Genomic DNA, 14820 nt, shown 5'->3' with positions numbered 1-14820 from the left:
TCTCCCGTGTTTCATATAGAATCTGTTGCATGGCAGATGGACTCCCACTAAAGAAAATATGTGTAGATGGATAGATTGGCCGGCATTTGATTCTTGAGTTGCACACTTTGTTCCCTATACCTTTTCCCCTGGCCTCTCCCGTGTTTCATACAGAATCTGTTGCATGCCAGATGGACTCCCACTAAAGAAAAGTGTGTAGATGGATAGATAGGCCGGCCTTTGATTCTTGAGTTGCACGCTTTGTTCCCTATACCTTTTCCCCTGACCTCTCCCGTGTTTCATACAGAAAAGAAGGTGACACTTCCGTTTTTCTTTCTTCCTTTTGCTTGTGCAGCAGAGGGGCCTGGTCGTACCACGTACGGAAAATCAAGATCGGATATGCCAACCGGCCAGGTGGCATCAAATCCTTTAAGGTCCTCGTTTTCCACAAGGGGGCCAGGTGATCATCATACCTTGTGGACAATGCATGTCCATGATCATATGCTTTGTCATGGTGCAATAGCGATCATTCCTCCTTCGATTTCCCGCATGCATGTATCTTTTCGACGTACGGCTCCTTGTGTTTGTAAAGGTAACCGAACTTGGACTTCACCCTAGGACGAACGTAAAGCCGTACGTCGGCGATTTGTCAACCGGTCGGCAACAAAAGATATATTACCATCTAGAGATTAATCAGATGCATACTCGTGTGGCTGCCACCCCATATGCACGTACGATCAAAGCAGAGGAGGAGAGGGAACCAAAGCTAGAAGATGAGAAAGCAAAAGAGGCAGGCATGCGGTCGTTGATCTAGTCTAGGAACAAAGTGTAAAAGGGGCCAGGGAAGGAGAGACAAAGCATATCAAAGTCAGATAGCGGGAAATTTTCTGTGAATGATATGCTTGCACTTTGATAAAGCATGATGTGCACCAGGAGCATGATATCAAAGGGAGAAACAAGGTGCGTGCAAGTGTGCTTGCGTGGTACAGAGAGAGATGGATAGCGAGATAGCTAGGTAGACTTTAGCAAAGGCAGGCAGGACAAGAGCATGCAAGCTACTCCCTCCGTCCCATAGTTAGTGCAGTAGCGATCATTCCTCCCTGTGTCTGTAAAGGTAACCGAACCTAGATTTCACCTAGGATGAATGTAAAGCCGTATGTTGGCGATTTTTCCATTCGGTCGGCAACAGAAGATATATGACCATCTAGAGATTAATCAGATGCGTACTCGTGTGGCTCCCGCCCCATATGCACGTACGATTAAAGCGGAGAGGAAAAGGAACCAGAGCTAGAAGATGAGAAAGCAAAAGAGGCAGGCATGCGGCTGGGGAATTAAAGTAAGACGAAACCACCATTGATCTAGTCTAGGAACAAAGTGCAAAAGGGTGCAGGGAGGGAGAGACAAAGCATATCAAACTCAGATAATAATGGATAGCGGGAAATTTTCTGTGAATGATATGCTTGCACTTTGATAAAGCATGATGTACACCAGGAGCATGATATCAAAGGAGGAGCATGCTATCAAAGGAAGCGACAAGGTGCGTGCGTGGTACAGAGAGAGATGGATAGCGAGATAGCTAGGTAGGCTTTATCAAAGGTAGGCAGGACAAGAGCTTGCAAGCTACTCCCTCCGTCTCATAATATAAGATCGTTTTGCAAGCTGTTTTGGCTTACAAAGCGATCTTACATTATAGGACGGAGGGAGTAGTTAGCTTGTCTGCATGCCTGAAGGGCTTGTAGCTATATGCATGTGTACAAGAGCATGCAAGCTACAGCTGTTTTATTAGCTTACAAAGTGATCTTATATTATGGGACAAAGGGAGTAGTTAGCTTGCCTGCATGCCTGAAGGGCTTGCAGCTATATGCATTGGTGCCCATCGATCGCTTGCTTCTGGTGCACAACACACACGATGACACGATCGAGCTTGAAGACTGTGTGTGTATGCGTGCATGGCATGCTGCCTGATGAGCTAAAAAGAAATGTCTCATCTTTTTGTTATGCCGGCCAAAAGAATTGAAGGTGTAAAGTTGAGATGCTTATGTTACATACATATATGCGTGCATGTGTACTGTATGTATGGACCATGCAAGCATGTATGATGGATCGACCACTCTTTCTCTCTGCTAGCTATATATCTCCTAGCTAGCTAGGTGCTAGGTTGGAATCGATACCTTCCTGGTCTGAATATCGATCATTGGTGCAAATATACCTTCCTGGTCTGTATATCATTGGTGCAAATCTGGCTGGCTAAAGCGAATCAGTAAAGGAATGTTATCAATTGACAAAATAATGTTTATACATAACAATTGACAAAATTGCAGATCACCAGCTCACAAGAATGAGAGAGCACGTGGTGTCCACCTCCTGCTCGGACCACTGCCCTCTCATTATTCTCTCAAATGCCAAGTCTACACGTGCACCGTGTGAGATTCCGGTTCAAGAGCTTCTGACTGAAATTTCCGGGTGCCTCAAGACGGTGCAGTTAGTTTGGACTAGCTAACATGCACGTACACAGCAGCCTCACATCTCGTCGCTTGATTGATTTGGCTGGAACACAACACGCACATAAGATATTTTTGCCTCAACCCGTGGGCTTGCATTTGCGTTGATTGATCAAGAGCTTTTAGTACATTTATAGTTAGCGACTCCAGTTAATGCAAGTCTGATGTGCCTATCCGCCTATGTTGGTGTGGGCTTGAACAAGTGGCTTTACTGCCGTGGTTTGTGTCTTTTGGAGTATATATGTTCTCTGGTAGATGAGAATCTGCAACACATAGCGCTATAGGTGAGCATCTAGACGATTCACTTTGTTCTCCTGTAGATGAGCATCTAGACGATTCACTTTGTTTTAATTTCCTGTAGATGAGCATCTAGAAGATTCGCTTTGTTCCCCTGTAGATAGCATCTAGACGGTTCACTTTGTTCTCCTGTAGACGAGCATCTAAACGATTCACTTTGTTCTCCTGTAGATGAGCATCTAAATGACTACTCCCTCCGTTCCAGAATAGACTCTTTCGAAAATATAAACACTTAACTGGATTTTGGATCCCCGCACGTGTCGTTGTCAATTGTGTGAATTAGCAATGTCGAGAAAACAACCATAAGAAGAGATGAATGCATATCCTTTTTTTGGTGTGAAATCACAGCATTTTCATTCTAGTGCCCTGGTGCACATTCGCTTTGCGCAATGGGATAGTCTTTAAAAATGCAGACACTTAAGCATGAGTTTCTGAGTGGTAGAACAAGCTTAAGCATGAGCTTCCCTTGGTTATCCTGAGGGCAGAGAATAAACATCTTAATCAGTTTTTTTATGGTTCTTAATCAGTTTATTGCCTGACCTGACCTTTCCGTGTTATATGTTTTACGATTGTATTATATCTTTTTGCAAGCTCTACATCAGTTACGGTCCATATTAAACATGCAACAGATGTTCGCCAGAACTATTCACCAAACTTAATAGTTCTCTTTGATTGAGTATCTACCTTTTATTTACTAATAAAACTTGCCTTTCTCCAGTCCAGGCTCTGTTTGAGGTGAAGATGCTGCTTAATGACAGTCGTGGTGTCCTAGAAGATTGGAATCGCCATCTAGATACTGCATGTAGTACTATTGCTATTGTCATGTGTGATCCTGACGGCAACGTGGTCGAAATGTAAGTGAAGCCTAACCTAATCATCTCTTGTGTAACTGCACTAAACCAGTCCCTGCCAAAGGCAGTTACAGTATGTTTACATTCTATCCTTTGAACAGAGGAAATAATCTCGCACATTTTGAGTAAAGTATACCCTTTGTGTCTGATACCAACTTTTCCTTGATACACAGAGGATCTCAACATCCTCCCTTGTAGTGTCAGTTAATTTAGTTGCTCGGCGAGGTGACAACATCAATACCTGATTGACAGACGTAGTATATGTTTTGGCCAAACGAAGTTGTTCGTTTCAACTGGTCTGAGCTTTTCTACTTTTATGTTCATGTTCAAATTTCAATCATACTTTGCCTAGTTTGTCCACAAAATCCAGTGAGCCTTGTAAGCCTAGTTTGTGTTTTATAGTTTTTTGTCTTTTTGTTGATAGAGTTTGTGCCTGTATTTTTTTTTCTCGGAAAGGGCTCGTGCTTGTTTTGTTTTTTAATAACAAAATTAAAAAGGTTGTCCCTGTTAGTCATACTCATATCCAATAATCATGCGTGATGAATTCTAGGTTGATGTGAAGCGTGTAATTTGCACTGATTTATTAGTTAATTAACTTTCAAAAATCCAACTGAAAAATATTTTAAAAAAATCTCTGGTGCATTTGTCATCCTCTGGTCCCTAAGGCCCAACGCTCCTCAGACATGCATTTTCATCTTCCAGTCAACGAATCCTGCTCTTTCTCTTGGATTCTCAACTCACTTTTTCTACCACCACGGTCTAAGAAGCTGGAATCATTGAGGGTACTCCTAATGCTTGGCTCTCACAGTAGCATGGTATCATTGGCAAAATGCCAAGGTGGCATTGTATTTAAAGAAAAGAGAGAGAGGGGAGTTGTATGATAGTGGAGATATGGCTCTTGGCTGGTTTTCCTATGCAGTGTAATATACTTTTGTGTGACATATCTCCGTATTTTTCACTCCTTACCTTCTCTTCCGAATTACGCCACAAGATTGAGATAAAAATATAACCCCTGAATTAATTAAATGCAATATCATTTAGATACAATATCTAAGATATAATGCATTGTGGTGTTTGTCTCTAAAGCAAATCTACTACCCACAAGGTTGCGCGTAGTGTGCATAGTATCATAGATAACCTCATTTACTGTTTTGTACGACACATATTAACACGCCATTTATTATACTATGGTATCATATCATGATATCGAATCATTTCTTCCTTCATTTAATTGTATGACACCTCATCTAAATTGCCTAGTGTACATGCATGATACTTCATATGATACTCCAACTATGGGAAGTCTAAAGCGTTAAGACCCAATACATTGGGAGTGCCCTTATGGGACACACCCTCAACGGCCTGTACCCCGAAACATTTGCTTCCAGCAAACCATTAACGATGGGTAACGTTTGCCTTAAAAACATACGGCACACATTACACGTCCATGATATTCAACATCCCACGCCAGCAGGGCCTCCCTGCATTAAATCTCCCTATAGTACGCCGGGTATATTGGTGTTCATGTGTGTGTATCCTCAACGAAATTGTGTATGGCATCCATTCCCAGTCCAGACATAATGGTAAAAATATAAGGAGCATTTGTTATCGGTGCAAAACATCATGCTCGTCATTATAATCGCTAGTTTCATATTTTTTTGGCCACAAGGGTGTTTTCTTATCATCTATTACTATGTTTGTAATAGCATGTACATGTGTTCACAAGACTATTGGCTTAGCTTCTCATTTCTGAATTTGTAGAAGCTTGAGCTCGTCGGGGTTAAGTGGAATCTTGTCGCCCAACATTGCGAAGTTGACAACACTACAATGACTGTAAGATCAAGCATCAATTACTTATGGAATATATGATTTTTTCCTCATGAAAATGGTATATTGATAGATATTCATTAAAAATGGTTTTACTATCGTTATTGTCATATATCTTCGGTTCAGGTTTTTAGATGATAATAATACAACTGGAGAAATAACACAGGAGATTGGGAATCTTTTAAGTTTGACAACTCTTAAACTTGAAAATAATCAATTCAATGGCTCAATATCCGATTTTCTTGAGCACATTTCGAAACTGCAAAATTTGTAAGTCAGACCATGACTTGCTTTATCTCTTAGTATTACAATTAACTAATAAACATAAGGGTGTGGTAACTTCAATAGGGTTCTCGGCCAAAATCCTCTAAGTGGAAATATTCCAATCTCTTTGTCAAATATATTCCATCATTGAATTCCATGCTTATACAATAAGAAAAATGACTGAATGTTATTGTTGTCATTGCAAGCCTTGTATTTATTTTAATAAGCAAATAACCACTTAAATTGTGGTTTACACTTAATGTCATGCAAAGGAAACATCAACAATACAAGTAATCCAGAAACCTACATGACAATCTATATGGAACCCAACATTCGGATTGAAAAACACATGCTTGCATTTCATACTTAACATTTATTAATAGGCAGATCAAGAAAGTCCACCATAAAGGTGGTTCTCGGAAGCATTGGTGGAGCAATAGTTGTTGTTGCTATGTTTGCTCTAATCTTGCGAAGCATGCCTTGCCGATGTGATTTATTTTTTATGTTCCAAGTTAGTTAGGATTAGGGGTAAAGTATTTTTGTTAATGCATGTTTACCATATTGAAATTTTCACCATGAAAATATTTTTTCATCTATTATAGTGGAATTCTACAAAGAAAGGCTTTTTTATCAACTAAGGACATGATAAACATGTAAATTAAATTCAACATGAGCATTGTCTCAACCTAGATCTTGGGCCGGCACAATAATTCTCATTGCATCATCTCATGATTGCAGCAAGAAATTTGAGTAAAGAAAATTTTCTTGGCAAGGGCTCTTTAACTGAGGTTTACAAAGGAGTTCTTCCAGGCCGAGACAATAAGGCGGTTGCCATCAAACAAATGGTTAAAGTAGAAAATTATAGACATGACAGGGCTTTCAAATAAGAAGCTAAAGTTATAAGTGTGGCTGTCCATGGGAACTTACTAAAATTGATAGGGTATTGCATGGCACAAGGGAGTGCTTCTTGGTTTAGAAAGTAATATCACATTGTAGATTCTTTTCTTATATATTTTTCTATGCACATATCTTGTTGATGACTTTTGCTCAGTTGAACTATTCAGTCTATTAGTCTTGGCAGACACAATGTCTTATTTTTGTGGATGATGAAATATAAATCTCTGACATCGTCAAAAGTAAAGATAATTGAATTATCTCTACTTGTATGAGACACAAAATAATAAGAAGAAAGTCACTCTTGGATAATATTATATCATTATAGTTTGCTTCGAACTATCATCAATGAAACTAATGAAATCACATAAATATGAGGGTATAAAACTAAATGAACCAACATTGGATTGGAAAGAATAATGAAAATTGCTCTTGGCACTGCCCTTGGTTTGGGATACCTTCATGATAACTGTAACTCCCTGATTATCCACGGTAGTATCAAGGTTGTCAATGTCCCGCTCGATGGAAATTTTGAAGTTGTGCTAGGATACTTTGGACTGCCAAAGTTAATGGACCAAGGGAAGGAAATAATGACGATAGAGAGATCCAGGGAACATTGGGCTACATGGCTCTAGAGTACAGGAAAGACATCAACGAAAATCGACATAAATGGATATAGTGTCTTGGTGTTAGAAATTGTGACGGGAAAGGGTCCAGGCTTCCATGGTAATGTAAGATTCTCTATCCTACTTTTATTTACAAGTACTTGTGAAAACAAGAAAAATGATATTAATTTAGCTCATGAAATTGGAGTTGTAGAAGCAATTTTATGCTGAGTTTTTGCACGGGCTAGTTATATAATATTAACGCTCATCAACAACTACAGATGTAGTTCGAGTTGAAGTTTTCCAAGAAAACAATGTATTAAATACTTTGTGATCTGACTAAAATGACAAACCATGAGCCAAAAGTAAGAAAGAATTAATTCACATGATTTAGTTCACACAATTTTAATTGATTTCAGTAGGATAATAATTATTAATTTGTCTGATAAAACTGGAAAAAATGTCGACACGGACACATGAGATTAGGGATTAGCACTTGAGAGGTTTCTTTCTGTTGAGAGTTTAGGGCTTTTGGTATGATAGGGCTTTAGTCCCGTATAAGGTCACTCCGACTTTTATCTAAGTATGTTAAGAGTCCAAGTCTATTAGGAGTGCTTTTAAGAGTTTCTTACCTTTCAAGTCATTGTAAACTATGGTTATATATTCATAGAGATTGTTACTTCAAAAATCAAGTAATGAATTAAACCCAAAGTAATCTGAGTCACAGTCTGATTGTTGTTGTTATCAATCCCTAACTCCGGGACGCCACACGATCTCCGGTCGAGCACCCATACAACCTGAGACCGGGGACGGAGGCTATGTCATCCTCGAGTTCTAACACTTTATTTGTTAGAATGATAGTATTATCTACTTAGGCACCTTAGAGAACATGTGAAGTAGTGCTCTCTTTGTGGAAATGGTCACCCAGAAAAATAAGTGAGATATTTTGAAATTTGTAGAGGCTAAAGAAAACTCTTTTAAAATGATACAGTCATTGTTAAATTTAGTCACATGTGGCCTAGATACTACACACCATGTTGCTGAAACAAATTCTTAGTTTTTGCTCATAAGATAAATTGTTAGATATGTTCTATTTTTACTCTGTACATTGGTGAATACACATAGTTTGCTAGACTGTCATGATCCCCAATACAAAATTTTTACCACTTATTTTCAAATTTGTATGTTCACACAAAATAATTAAAAAATGGATTTAGTTTTTTAGATTTATCATACAAATTAATAATTGTTATCATACTGAAATCAATTAAAATTGTGCAAGCTAAATCATGTAAATCAATTCTTTCTTACTTTTGGCTCCTGTTTTGTTGTTTTGGTCATATCATAAAGTATTTAATAATTGTTTTCTTGGAAATATTTGCTCGAACTACATCTGTAATAATTGATGAACTGTAATATTATATAACTAGCCTGTGTGGAAAAACTCAGCATGAAATCACTTCTACTACTCCGATTTCACAAACTAAATTAATATCATTTTCCTCATGTTTACACTAGTACTTGTAAATAAAAATAGGATAGAGAAGCTTAGATTAACATGGAAGTCTGAACCCTTTCCCGTCACAATCTCTAATATCAAGACACCATATCCATATATGTCGATTTTTGTTGATGTCTTTCCTGTACTCTAGAGCCATGTAGCCCAATGTTCCCGGGATCTCTATCATCATTATTTCCTTCCCTTGGTCCATTAACTTTGGCAGTCCAAAGTCTCCAAACACAACTTCAAAATTTCCATCAAGTAGGACATTGGTAGCCTTGATATCACCATGGATAATCGAGGGGTTGCAGTTATCATGAAGGTATTCCAAACCACGGGCAATGCCAAGAGCAATTTTCATTCTTCTTGTTCAATCAAATGTTGGTTTATTTGGTTTTAAACCTGCATATCTATGTGATTATCTAAACTAGAAGAAAGTCTCAAATTGTCCATGAAAGGATAAATCAAGAAGTGATGCCTTGGTGCCATGCAATACTCAATCAATTTTAGTAAGTTCTTGTGGATAGTCACACTTATAACTTCAGCCTCTCATTTGAAAGCCATATCATGTCCATGATTCTCTACTTTAGCCAATCGTTTGACGACAATCGCTTTATTGTCTCGGCCTGGAAGAACTCCTTTGTAAACCTTAGTGAAAGAGCCCTTTCCAAGATTTTTTAACTCAAATTTATTTTTGCAATCATGAGATGGTGCAACAAGAATTATTGTGCCGACCCAAGATCTGGCTTAGAGCATGCTCATCTTAAATTTAATTTACATGTTTATCATGTCCTTAGTTGAAAAAAGCCTTTCTTTGTGGAATTCCACTAAAATAGATGGGAAATTATTTTCGTGGTGAAAATTTCAATACAGTAAACATGCATGAACAAAAATAATTTTACCCCTAATGCTAACTAACCCGGAACATAAAAAACAAATCACTCCAGCAAGGCATTCTTCGCAAGATTAGAAAACACATAGCAACACGGAGAACTATTGCTCCACCAATGCTTCTGAGAACCACCTTTATGGTGGATTTTCTTGATCCACCTATTAATAAATGTTTAGTATGAAATGCAAACATGTGTTTTTCAATCTGAATGTTGGGTTCCATATCGATTGTCGTGTAGGTTTCTGGATTACTTGTATTGTTGATGTTTCCTTTGCATGCAATTAAGTGTGAACCACAATTTAAGTGGTTGACGGTATAGCTAGAAGCCTAGAACCACATGATTACACTCATTATGTTAATTGCAGGAGTGCATAAAATTCCTTATTCAGTGTAATATAGAAATTGTATAGAGGTTGTCTCAACTAATTCGGATTGGAGAGATAATTAAAGTTCAGGTAGGCCATACTTTTATAGGGACACATGTAGTTGTTCAGGTATTTTACCACTAAGATTGTTTTATGCCAGATTGTTACAAAACACAAACCATAGATCATCACATAATTGAGTTCAAATGGTCTTATTCGCTTATTAAAATGAATACAAGGGTTGCAATGACAACAATAACATTTAGTCAGTTTTCTGCTTATATCAGCATGGAAAGGAAAACTTACATGGAATTCAAAAATGTAATATTTGACAAAGAGATTAGAATATTTCCACTTAGAAGATTTTGGCTCAGATCCCTATTGAAGTTACCACACCCTTATGTTTGTTAGTGTACCGTAATTCTAAGAGATAACACAAGTCATAGTCTGCCTTATAGATTTTGCAGTTCTGAAAAGCGGCCAAGAGAATCGGATATTGAGCCACTGAATTGATTATTTTCAAGTTTAAGATTTGTCAGACTTGAAAGATTCCCAGTCTCCTATGGTATTCCTTCAATTATATTGTTATCATCTAAAAACCTGAAATGAAGATATGTGACAATAACGATAACAAAACCATTTTTATTGGAGATCTATCTGTACACCATTTTCATGAGGAACAAATCATAGATTTCATAACTAATTAATGCTTGATCTTGCAGGCATTATTGTGTTGTCAAATTCGCAATGCTGGGCGAGAAGATTCCACGTAACTCTACGAGCTCAGGCTTCTACAAATTAAGAAACAAGAAGCTAAGCCATTAGTCTTGTGAACACACAGGTACGTGCTATTGCAAACTTAGCAATAGATGATAAGCAAACACCCTTGTGGACCGTAAATTATATGAAAACTAGCGATTATAATGACGGGCACGATGTTTTGGCACCGATAACATATGCTCTCTATATCTTGCCATTAAGTATGGACTGGTAATGCATGCCATTGACATTTTCATTGAGGATACACGCACATAAACACCAATATACTTGGCGTACTATAGGGAGATTTAATGTGAGGGACCCTAGGGTGGGATGTTGAATATATATCATGGATGCGTAACGTATGTCGTATGTTTTTAAGGCAAAAGTTACCCATGGTTACTGGTTTGTTCGAAGCAAATGTTTCTTGGTACATACGAGGGTTTATCTCATATGGGCACTCCCAATATATTGGGTCTTAATGCTTTAGACCTCCCGTAGTTGGAGTATCATATGAAGTATCATGCATGCCGACTAGACAATTTAGATGGGATGACATACAGCTAAATAAGGAAAGAAGGATATAATATTATGACATGACATTATAATATCTCTCTACTCCTATGGAGTTGGTATTTTCGCCTCACATCCCATCCTCCTCCCACCGCTCCTATATTTCGCCTGACTGTATTCCACGCCCACCTTTCACAGCAGCCAACTTTGGCCGGCACGTTAACCCAACACACGCCCTGGACCTCGATCCCGATGACATAAGGGTCTTGCCGTCGCCTGCACCTCCTCGACGCCCACACGCCGCCGTCCTCTCCTCATAGCCAACGACTACCAGCCTCTGGACCAAGACCCCCTACCGCCCCCAAATTGCCATTCCCTCCTCTCGAACCTTGGCGCCGCCATCTCCGAGACCGCCGCCACACGGGAGGCACCTCTGCACTTTGTCATGACCTCCTACACGGTGTTGTCAAGGCGTCGAGCACCACGCGTGCGACGGCGATTCTGTCCCATGGAATCATGGATGAATCTCAGGGCAGAGGTGGCCGCTTGTGGACGACCTCAGGGCAGTGGGGAGATGATCTGACGCTGGGAATCGGGCGACCTCCACCGGATCCGTGGTTCGGCTGTCCGCATACAGGCGACCGAAATCCCACTAGATCCTCCTCGCTGCTGCGTGAATCTCATCCCACCAGATCCTCATCGCCATTGTCCGGAGGCCCGGCGAGGGGACGCGATAGTGGGCCTCATTACCAACCACACCTGCAACGCCTCGGAGACGGCGACACTGTCGATGCCCGATCATCTTGATTTGCGTTGGCTTAGGAATATTTCTTAAATATAAGTGTTGAATCATCACCTGAGTTTCTGCACCCGAGCTCAAATGAGCTCGGGTGAACAGTAAAATCAAAACTAAATAAAAAAAATTAAAAAAATCCAATTTTTTGGAAGAAACATTGACAAAAGTTCTAAGTGCTTGCAAAAATTCGCCATGAAATCATATTTCTAAAAGGCGTGGCAAAAAAAACAAAATCAGTACTGTGAAAAAGCTACTTTCAAAAGCATTTTGGAGCACTGAATTTGTTTTTTTTGCCACGCTTTACAGGAATGTGATTTCATGATGAATTTTTGCAAGCACTTAGAACTTTTGTCAATGTTTCTCCCAAAAAAAATTAGAATTTTTTGAATTTTTTTTTGATTTTACTGTTCACCGAGCTCAAATAAGCTCGGGAACAGAAAGGCACTTTCGCACCTGGAGCTGCTAGTATGAGATTTTTCAGGGTAGGAGATATCAGACTCCATGGCAATGGCCGATGGCTATTGTTTGAATTTCTCACAAGCCATGAGAAAATCGGGGTTTAACACTGCCTAAATTGTGTTACACCCTATGCTCATGATCTGGTGACAGTTTGAACTATTATTGGTAGCATAATTACACATTGCACCTCTTTTGTTATGGCGATGAATTGCTTTGATCTTTGTTTTGTAGTACGGGACAAGAATGGCTTCAACGGCAGCATCTTGAATCATCAAAGTTGTGTGAATTCCCTCTTGCTTGGGAATTGTATTTTAGCATAGAGCAATAGCACTACAGTGCTGAACGTTTTCTTGAACAGAAGCCATCTGAACTTAGTTTGAGCTCTCATGTTGTTAAATGAAGCTTGATTTTTAGTAAGCTGAACAATGTTTCTGATTTCCTAATTTAACAGGATATTTTCAGTTCTGTTCGTATTGTTCTAATTAATCAGTTATTTTACACTATTATGTAATGGGCATGCTTATATATCAAGTGATTACATCATCTTTATTATTTTTGTCACGACTATTTCCTTCCTCAGATTGCTGATCCACGGTCCTCCTGCAGATTCCAATGCTGACTTGAATCCTGTTAGGAGTTGATCAAGATAATCCACTGTGTTGTGATGCAATCACTGATTAATTGGTGTGGAATGTAGTGCTCTATTTGAGAGAGAGAGAGAGAGAGAGAGAGAGAGAGAGAGAGAGAGAGAGATGTGACCAGTAATGCATTCATTGTTCACGCTTCTCTGGCCAGCTCATATGTGGTTATCGAAGCAGGAAAAGTTCTTAAGAAGGACTCTAATTGCTATGGACCTCGAGATTTCAGATGCTTCTTACTATTGTATATTGCCGTTGACACTGGACTTGCTATTCCTGTAAGAGGTACATTGGAATCGCTGTTCATCTAGAGGAGTCAGTGCCAATTCTACGTCGGAATAATGCAATGTTAATGATTGGAGGTGATGCTTTTCTCTTCCATGCCTAAATTGTCTTTAGTATATGTCCATATAAATAAAAGGGAAAAATATATTTCCCGTCCCTCAAATTTTTTAAAAGTACAAAAATGGTCTCTCGACTTCAAAACCAGCAAAGCTTAGTCTCTGAACTTTTAAAACCGGATAAGTTTAATCCCTCATACCGTTTTCAAGTGGTTTCCTACCGACATGGACACGATTTTGACTAAAACCAAACACGTCATACATGTTTGACCGGTCTTTGGTCCATGTGGCAATATTTCTCTTTCCTTTCATCTATCTAAAGTGTGTACATTTCATCGAGCACATAGCATGCAATGTCTGCATGTACACAGTCGTGCTTGCTGCAGCTTGCCACGACCGATTATCACCAACGACTGACAAGCCACGCCCCATTTTGGGCTGCCCTGCGCGCCTCGCCGCACCACACCTCCCCGGCCACCTCAGCGACGTGTACATGAGGCCGCGCATGCATGGTACATTTTTTTTTTTGACGAGTACATGCATGGTACATTGGTACAAGCTCCAGATGTTGAAGATGCTCCTGATAGCAGCCCAGGCATGATTGCACGAACGTGGAGGAGCGGGGGTCATGCTTGTGGGTGGATATGAGGTTCAGGATACAAGCCCATCTACAGCACACGGCCGTTGTTGCCGAGTAGACCAGCGCCATGCAACGGCCTCTGCACCTCAGGCCTCCGCGGGGCCGAGGAAGCGAGGATCCTCCACGGGGCTGCTGCCATAGATGCGCCCATGACCTCCATTGTCGTGCCTGCGCTGGAAATTGTCGACGTGCGACAACTCGCTTCCGTCTCACCACATGCTGGAGCGCCGCCGTCGCCGTCATGCAACAAATCGCCCGTCTCCTCCGCCACTGGATGGAGCGCCAAGGAGGGTGCAGCCAGCAGGAAAAGCACGGGGCGCCTCACCCCGTGTCGTACCTGTCTCCAGTGTTGCCGGCTGTGCTTTACATGGACTGTTCAATACCGCTTTGCCATGCCACGTCATAGATAAACCAGGTTTGACCGAGGCAGGAACTAACTTTATCCGGTTTTGAAAGTTGAGAGACTAAATTTTACTGGTTTTGGAGTTGTGGAACCATCTCTATACTTTCAAAAGAATTAAGGAACGAAAAATGTACTTATTCCTAAATAAAATTGCAGTGTTTCAATTATTGAATCTTCGATCAAGTGGTTGTTTAATTCATATATAACACAATTGTTAAATTAATTAGTTTTTTAGCTATATTATAGTTTGAGCTGAGGGCTTCTTCAGTGGCGGAGCTTCGTGTAGACCAACGGG

At 39.9% G+C, this 14820-nt stretch overlaps 2 pseudogenes; one reads left to right on the top strand and one right to left on the bottom strand.

The window, feature by feature from the left end:
- Positions 1 to 3518: 3518 nt before the first annotated feature.
- On the top strand, positions 3519 to 6702 carry LOC119299669 (annotated as a pseudogene).
- A 1999-nt stretch (positions 6703 to 8701) lies between these two features.
- On the bottom strand, positions 8702 to 9833 carry LOC119299668 (annotated as a pseudogene).
- Positions 9834 to 14820: the final 4987 nt, after the last annotated feature.

This window comes from Triticum dicoccoides, chromosome 5A (genome assembly GCF_002162155.2).
Source record: "Triticum dicoccoides isolate Atlit2015 ecotype Zavitan chromosome 5A, WEW_v2.0, whole genome shotgun sequence".
In the NCBI taxonomy this organism is placed as follows: domain Eukaryota; kingdom Viridiplantae; phylum Streptophyta; class Magnoliopsida; order Poales; family Poaceae; genus Triticum; species Triticum dicoccoides.
Note: the sequence above shows the minus strand (reverse complement) of the source record. Positions and strands in the feature narration are given on the sequence as shown.